Source organism: Bos indicus x Bos taurus, chromosome 24, assembly GCF_003369695.1.
Source record: "Bos indicus x Bos taurus breed Angus x Brahman F1 hybrid chromosome 24, Bos_hybrid_MaternalHap_v2.0, whole genome shotgun sequence".
NCBI classification, from domain to species: Eukaryota; Metazoa; Chordata; class Mammalia; order Artiodactyla; family Bovidae; genus Bos; species Bos indicus x Bos taurus.
The window spans coordinates 48,225,284-48,234,357 of record NC_040099.1 but is presented as its reverse complement, the minus strand read 5'-3'; the positions used below and the strand labels follow the sequence as shown (position 1 = coordinate 48,234,357).

Here is a 9,074-nt window from a genome sequence, read left to right as displayed (position 1 = left end):
TTTTCTTTGGCAGAAGAATGTCCAGCCTCTTCATGTAGCTGGTGCCAAGCAGGCCAGGCATAGTGAGCTCATGGCGTTTCATGAGTCCTGGAGCTGGAGACTGAGGGTGGAGGGCAGTAGAGGGCTGGAGATAGTTCCAGTGGCCCCAGGCTTGCAGCAGGCAGGGCTTTGGCCCGATGGAGACAGGAAGTCTTCTGAGCTTTCAGACATTGTGTCATATGAATGTTTGTTTGGGAAGAGGAAGCCATCCAGGGAGCACTGGTGCCCGTCACCAGCTCCTGGGAGAGAAACCCAGCTGGTGCGTGTGTTACACGCCTCTTCCACACGCCCATGGAACACATGGACACACAGGCGCTCGCACCCTCATCACCCACCCCACCACCCCCGACCTGTGCACACAGGTGAAGTGAGTTAGCCCATATTCAGTGAGAAATAACGGAGCTCCAGAGCCTGGCTGCCTGCATTTCCACCCAGATTGGGCCACAAAGGGCCTGACTCTCTGGGGTAAGTCCTGTCCTGCCCTGCTGCTGCTGCTAAGTCGCTTCAGTCGTGTCCGACTCTGTGCGACCCCAGAGACGGCAGCCCACGAGGCTCCCCTGTCCCTGGGATTCTCCAGGCAAGAACACTGGAGTGGGTTGCCATTTCCTTCTCCCGTGCATGAAAGGGAAAAGTGGAAGTGAAGTCGCTCAGTCGTGTCCGACTCTTAGCGACCCCATGGACTGCAGCCTACCAGGCTCCTCTGTCCATGGGATTTTCCAGGCAAGAGTACTGGAGTGGGGTGCCATTGCCTTCTCCGCCTGTCCTGCCCAGCCTTGGTTTTCCCATCTGTAAAATGAAGAAGGGAAAACCTCTTCAACCTACTTGAGAAAACAGAGAGAGAAGAGCTGTGTAGAGCAGAACAACCCCCTCCAAATGACGAGTGGTCTTTGTCCTCATGACCACACAGCAGACTCCCTTCTTTATATTCGGCCACCTCTCAAGTCCTGTATACTCTTCCGGGTATCTAACAGTCATCACCCCCTCTCTGTCCCCACTACCTCTGATCTAGTTTACATCTTAGTTGTGGGCACCTGACCCTCTGTGCTGGCCATCTCACATTTCCCTGTCCCAGTGCACCTGCTCACATCGCTCTAAGGATGGCTCTGGTTAGATACTTCCTGTCCCCAGGTCTTTCAGACCTCCTCCTGGCCTCCTTGCCTTCAACCTCAAATTCCTCCTTGATCTTAAATTACCTACTCTTTCAGCGGTATCTTCTATTTTTCCCATATCAGTCTTCTGTACTACAGCTATACCATACTCCTATTTCTTGAGCAACTTTGAAAATTCTTAACTTTGTACATTTCCCTTTATTCTGGGATGTGTTTTTTTTTAAAGTACCCATCATAATCCATGTTGGAGAAGGCAATGGCACCCCACTCCAGTACTCCTGCCTGGAAAATCCCATGGATGGAGGAGCCTGGAAGGCTGCAGTCCATGGGGTCGCTGAGGGTCAGACACAACTGAGCGACTTCACTTCCACTTTTCACTTTCATGCATTGGAGAAGGAAATGGCAACCCACTCCAGTGTTCTTGCCTGGAGAATCCCAGGGATGGTGGGACCTGGTGGGCTGCCGTCTCTGGGGTCGCACAGAGTTGGACAAGACTGAGGTGACTTAGCAGCAGCAGCAGCAGCAGCATATCCATGTATTTGGAAAAAAGCAAAGTAAGTTCAAGATTCATTAAAGATATATATGTGAAACCATAAACACATTGGGAGGAAATATGGGTGAATATTTGTGCATATTTGGTAATCAGAAAGGTGTTTCTAATATGACAAAGTCATAGAGTAGGTAACGTCTTAATCAAATCTTAAGAAGTGAATAACTAATCAGAGTTGAAAACTTCTATACATCAAAACAAGGCTTCCCTGGTGGCTCAGTGGTAAAGAATCTGCCTGCCAATGCAGGAGACTCGGGTTTGATCCCACTGAAGCCTGTGGGCCCTAGAGCCCGTGCTCTGGCAACAAGGGAAGCTATCACAATAAGAAGCCGGCTCACTGAAACTGGACAGCAGCCCTTGTTTGCCACAACTAGTGAGAAGCCCACGCAGCAGTGAAGACTCAGCACAGCCAAAAATAAGTAACTAAGAACCAAACAAACAAACCTCTGTACATCAAAACAAACCATAACAGAAATGCATAGAAAGGGTTTGGAAAGTCATTAACAAATTATTAAATGTGGGTATTTCTGGGGAGAAAAGTAAAATTCTTCTGTTTTGTGGATGTGATGGTAGATTGAATTTTTTTAACCTGGTATAATTGTGATCATTATAAATGTACAGAGATGATATATTCCTTTGTAATCAAGAATATTAAAGACATCAATACAAACAAAATTTAAAAGCTGTGCTCACTTTAGCAGCACATATACTAAAATTGGAACAATACAGAAAAGATCAGCATGGCCCCTGTGCAAGGATGACACACAAATTCATGAAGTGTTTCATATTTTTTTTAAAAAAGCTAATGGCAAAATGGTAAAAATATCTGTAATATATGAGACAGTCAAGGGACGAACATCCTCACTATGTGAAGAGCTGTTACAAAAATAGAGGGGAAAATGAACAACTCATTAGGAAATGGGCCAAGTGCACAAATAAGCAATTAACAAAGGAAAAATGTTTATGGCCAAAAATCTTATGGAAAAATAGCAGCCTCATTAATAATTTAAAAATTTAAATTAAAACAAGAAGTTTGGCACAGACATCTAGATTGATACATTAAAAGAAAAATAATTGATCTTTGCCAAGCTTCCTGTTTTAATCTACATTTTGAAATTATTAATTAAGCTGATATTTTCCCATTTATTTACTCTCTATATAGTGAACTCTTGGACACTCTTAGGTACTGCAGGAATGCACACTGGTATGTTATTTTGGCAGGCAATTTGACAACAGCTATCTAATCTTTAGCGTTTCCCAGGTGGCTCTAGTGGGAAAGAATCTGCCTGCCAATGCAGGAGATGAAAGGGATGTGGGTTTGATCCCTGGATCAGGAAGACTCCTTGGAGTAGGAAATGGCACCCCACTCCAGTATTCTTGCCTGGAAGATTCCATGGTTAGAGAAGCTTCGTGGGCTACAGTCCATGGGGCCACAGAGAGTCAGAACGACTGAGTGAGCACATACATGCATCTAATCTTACAGATGTGTATATATTTTGACCCAGTAATTTCATTTCCCACATTTATTCTCAAGAAATAATTAAAAGCAATCCAAAGGGGACCACATCAATGCATTATCATTAAAGTGGCAAAAATTAAAGATAAAGAGAGAATGTTAAAAGCAGCCAGGGAGAGGCAACAAGTCACATACAAGGTTGTCAGTTGATTTTTCAGCAGAAACTTAGCAGGCCAGAAGGGAGTGGCATGATATATTTAAGGTGATTAAGGGGAAAATTCTACAACCAAGAATACTTTACCAGGTAAACCTCTTATTCAGATTTATTGGCAAGATCAAAAGTTTTACAGATAAACAAGAACTAAAAAGTTCAACACTACCAAGTTAGCTTTACAAGGAATGTTAAAGAAACTTCTCTAAGTGAAAAATAAATGGCCACAACTAGAAACATGAAGATTATGAAAAGAAAAATCTTATAGAGAAAGGCAAATATAAAGTAAAGTTAGTAAATCAACCATGTACAAAGCTAGTAGGAACGTTAAAATAAGAAAGTAAAACCATTTGTATCTACAATGAGCAGTTGAGGAATACACAAAACAAAAAGATGCAAAATATGATGTCAAAAACAGAGATCATGAGGAGATAAGAGTTACAATGCAGGTTTGTTAAAATGCATCTGAAACTAAGTGATTAGCAACTTAAAACAATCGCACATGCATACACACATATATATAGATTGCTATGTATAAACTTCATGGTAATCAGAAGCCAAAAATCTATAACACACACACAGAAAAGAAAAAGGAATTCAAACACAACACAAAAATAGTCATCAAATCAAAAGGGAAGAAATTAAAGAAGAAGAAAGGAACAGAAAAGAACTACCAAAGCAATCCCAAAATAATTTATATATATGTCTCAGTAAGCATATATGTCTCAAAAGTTACTTTAAATGTAAATTGACTCAATACCCCAGTCAAAAGACATATGGTGGCTGAATGAAAACAAGACATATACATATACTACCTAAAAGAAAGTCACTTCAGATTTAGAGACACAAACAGACTGAAAATGAGGGAGTAGGAAGAAGTATTCCATGTAAATGTAAATTTTAAAAAGTTGGAGTAGCAATACTTATATCAGCTGAAATAGAATTTAAAATTAAGACTATAAAAGAGACAAAGAAGGACACTGTGTAATGATCAAGGGATCAATTTAAGAAGATATAACAATTCTAAATATATATGGACCCAACATAGGACTACTTAGTATATAAGGCAAATATTAATGGATGTAGGAAAGACCAACTATAACACAATAATAGTAAAGGACTTTAACATTCCACTGAAATCAATGGACAGGTCACCCAAATAGAGAAGCAATAAGGAAAAAGTGGCCTTAAATGGCACATTATATCAGATGGATTAATAGATACATAAAGAACATTCTAGATACATATAGAACATTCCAACCAAAAGCAGCAGAATACACATTTTTATCAAGAACATATGGAACATTCTTAAGGATATGCTAGGCCACAAAACAAGCCTCAATAAATTTGTGAAAACTGAAATCATATTATGCATCTTTTCCAACCACAACACTTATAGAAATCAACTATAATAAAAAAACTGCAAAAAATGCAAACACACGGAGGCTAAACAATATGTTACTAAACAACGGATGGATCACTGAAGACCTCAAAGAGGAAGTAAAAAAACAGCTGGAGACAAATGAAACAAAAACTCAATAGTGTGAATCTATGCGACCTAGCAAAAGCAGTGTAAGAGGGAAATTTATAGTGATACAAGCTTACCTCAGGAAATAAGAGAAATCTGAAATAAACAACCTAACTTTATAGCTAAAGAACGTAGGAAAAGCAGAATAAACAATATCCAAAGTTAGTAGAAGGACATAAATCACAAAAATCAGGGCAGAAATAAATGGATTAGAGACTAAAAAAGGAAAAAGAAAAAAAACTATCAATGAAACTAAGAGCTGGTTCTTAGAAAAGATAAAAAAGAGTGATAAATCTTTAGCCAGACTCATAAAGAAAAAAAGAGAAAGGGCCCAAATCACAACAAACTGAGGAAGATTCTTAAAGAGATGGGAATACCAGACCACCTTACCTTCCTCCTGAGAAATCTGTGTGTAGGTCAAGAAGCAACAGGTAGAAGAGGACATGAAACAACAGACTGGTTCCAAATCGGGAAAGGAGTACACCAAGGCTGTATATTATCCGCCTGCTTGTTTAACTTCTATGCAGAGTACATCATGTGAAATGCCAGGCTGGATGAAGCACAAGCTGGAATCAAGATTGCTGGGAGAAATATCAATAACCTCAGATAGGCAGATGACACCACCCTTATGGCAGAAAGCAAAGAAATAAAGAGCCTCTTAAGAGGAGAGTGAATAAGTTGGCTTAAAACTCAACATTCAGAAAACTAAGATCATGGCATATGGTCCCATCACTTCATGGAAAATAGATGGGGAAACAATGGAAACAGTGAGAGACTTTATATTTTGGGGCTCCAAAATCACTACAGATGGTGACTGCAGCCAGGAAATTAAAAGACGCTTGATCCTTGGAAGAAAAGCTTTGATCAACCTAAATAGCATATTAAAAAGCAGAGACATTACTTTGCCAACAAAGGTCTGTCTAGTCCAAGCTATGGTTTTTCCAGTAGTCATGTATGGATGTGAGAGTTGGACTATAAAGAAAGCTGAGTGCCGAAGAATTGATGCTTTTGAACTGTGGTGTTGGAGAAGACTCTTTGAGAGTCCCTTGGACTGTGAGGAGATCCAACCAGTCCATCCTAAAGGAAATCAATCCTGAATATTCATTGGAAGGACTGATGCTGAAGCTGATGCTCCAATACTTTGGCCACCTGATGGGAAGAACTGACTCATTGGAAATGACCTTGATGCTGGGAAAGATTGAAGGCAGGAGGAGAAGGGGACAACAGAGGATAAATGATTGGATGGTATCACCAGCTCGATGGACATGAGTTTGAACAAGCTCTGGGAGTTGGTAATGGACAGGGAAGCCTGGCATGCTGCAGTCCATGGGGTCACAAAGAGTTGGACATGGCTGAGTGACTAAACTGAACTCAGAAATGAAAAAAAAGAGAGAAGTTACAACTGAAATCATACAAATGCAGCAAATCATATGAAATTACTACAAACAACAATATGCCAATAAAATGAACAACCTAGTAGAAATGGACAAATACCTAGAAATGTGCGATCATCCAAGACTGAATCAGGAAAAAACAAAATATGAACAGATCAATTATCAGTTAAAAAAAAATTGAACCAGCACTTAACCAAGAAACCAAAGTCCAGGACCAGATGACTTATCAGGTGAATTCTACTAAATATTTAGAGAATAGTTAACACCTATCTTTCTCAAAGTATTTCAAAAAATTGCAGAGGAAAGAGTATTTTCAGACTCATTCTGTGAGTCCAGCATCACCCTAATACCAAACCAAACAAAGATATCACACAAAAAAGAAAACTACAGGCCAATATCAGTGATGAGCATAGATTAAAAAAAATTCTCAAAAAATATATCAGGAAACCAAATCCAGTAATACATAAAAAAGGTCATGATCAAAAGGATTGAACTTAGGGATGCAAGAATGGTTCAATATCTACAAATCAAAATGTGATACATCAAATTAACAAACTGAAGAATAAAGTCATATGATTATTTCAACAGAGGTAGAGAAAGCCTTTGACAAAATTCAACATTTATTTACTATAAAACCCCTCCGGAAAGCAGGCATAGATGGAACATACCTCAATATAATAAAGACCATATAATAAAGTATGGTAAGCCCTGTTGACATCAGAGTCAGTAGTGAAAAGCCAAAAGTATTTCCTCAAAGATCAAGAACAAGACAAGGATGCCCACTCTCACCACTTTTATTTAACATAGCATTGGGAGTTCTAGCCGCAGGAATCACATAAGAAAAAGAAATAAAAGGAATCCACACTGGAAAGGAAATATTAAAATCGACACTATCTACAAATGTTGTGTTGCGTTGCACGCCCAGTCATGTCTGACTCTTTGTGACCCCATGGACTGTAGCCCACCAGGCTCCTCTGTCCATGAAATTTTCTAGGCAAGAATACTGGAGTGGGTTGCCATTTCCTACACCAGGGAATCTTTCTGACCCAGGGATCAAACCCACTTCTCTTAGGTCTCCTGAATTGGCAGGCAGGTTCTTTACCACTGTGCCACCTGAGAAGATCCTCCTCCAGGGCATCTTCCTGACCCAGGGTTCAGGAAAAGTGGACAGCTACATGTAAAAGAATGAAATTATAATGTTATCTAATACCATATACACAAAATTTCAAAATGGATTAAAGACCTAAATATAAAACTGGATACTATAAAACTCCTAGAACAAAACATGAGTAGAACACTATTTGACCGAAATTGTAGCAATATTTATTTGGATCTCTCTCCTGAAGCAAAGGAAATAAAAGTGAAAATAAACAAATGGGACCAAGTTAAACTTAAAACCTTTGCACAGTTGAGGAAACTATTGACAATATGAAAAGACAACCTACTGAGTGGAAGAAGAATTTGCAAATGATATGACCACTAAGGGCTTAATACCCCAAATATACAAACAGCTCACACTCAATCTCAAAAACACAGAGCCTGACTTAAAAACGGGCAGAGGGACTGAACAGATATTTTTCCAAAGAAAACATATAGATGATCCACAGGCACATGAAAATATGCTGAACTTTGCTAATCATCAGATACATGCAAGTTAAAACCAGAATGAGCTCTCGCCTCATACCTGTGAGAATGGTCATCCTCAAAAAGACCACAAATGTTGTTGGCAAGGATATGGTAAAAGGGAACCCCTTATATACTGTTTTGGGGAATGTAAATTGGTGCAGCCAGTATGAGCCATCAGTTCCACTCCTGGGTGTGTGTGTATGCAAGAGAATGAAAAAACTAACTTGAAAAGATGAATGCATCTCAAAATTTACAGCAGTCTGATTTACAATAGCCAAGATATGGAAGTAACCTAAATACCAACAGATGAATGAATAAAGAACATGTGGTTTACACACACAAACTCACACACACACACATTCACACACACAGTGGAGAACTACTCAACCATAAAAAAGAATGAGATTTTGGCATTTGCAACAGCATGACTGGACCTGGAGGATATTATGCTTAGTGAAATAAGTCAATCATAGGAAGACAAATACTGTAGGTTATTACTTATGTCTGGAATCTAAAAAATGAGATAAACTAGTAAACAGAACAAATAAGAAAGAGACTTACAGATATAAACTAGTGGTTACCAGTGGAGACAGGGAAGGGAGGAAGGGCAGGTAGGGGTTAGGGGTTTAATAGGTACAAACTACTACTTACAAAAAAAATAAGCTACAAGAATATGTTATTCAACATAGAAATATAGCCAATATTTTATAGCTATAAATGGAGTGTCATCCACAAAATCACTAAGTTGTACACTTAAAACTTAATATATTTTTTAAAATTTCTTGTATTTAAAAAAAATTAATTCATTAAACTTTTTGGCTGTGCTGGGCGTTGGTTGCCATGTGTGGGCTTTCTCTAGATGCACTGAGTGGGGCCTGCTCTCTAGTTACAATGTGTCGGCTTCTCACCCAGGTGGCATCTCTTGTTGGCAGCAAGAGCTCTAGGGTGCACGGGCTTCAGTAGTTGCAGTTTGAGGGCGCTGGAGAGCAGGCTCAGCAGTTGTGGAGCAAAGGCTTAGTCGCCTCGTGGCACGTGGAATCTTCCTGGACCAGGGATCGAACCAATTTTCCCTGCATTGGCAGGCAGATTCTTAACCACTGGACCACCTGAGAAGTCCAAAACTAATATAATATTGTTAATCAACTATACCTCAATTTTAGA

The 9,074-nt window shown here is 39.5% G+C and overlaps 1 non-coding gene across 1 annotated transcript; it reads left to right on the top strand.

Annotated features, from left to right (window-relative positions):
* The first annotated feature begins 2,383 nt into the window (after positions 1–2,383).
* Positions 2,384–2,490, top strand: LOC113883059. The gene has a single exon (XR_003508545.1). It is a non-coding gene; the product is annotated as a U6 spliceosomal RNA (small nuclear RNA).
* Positions 2,491–9,074: the final 6,584 nt, after the last annotated feature.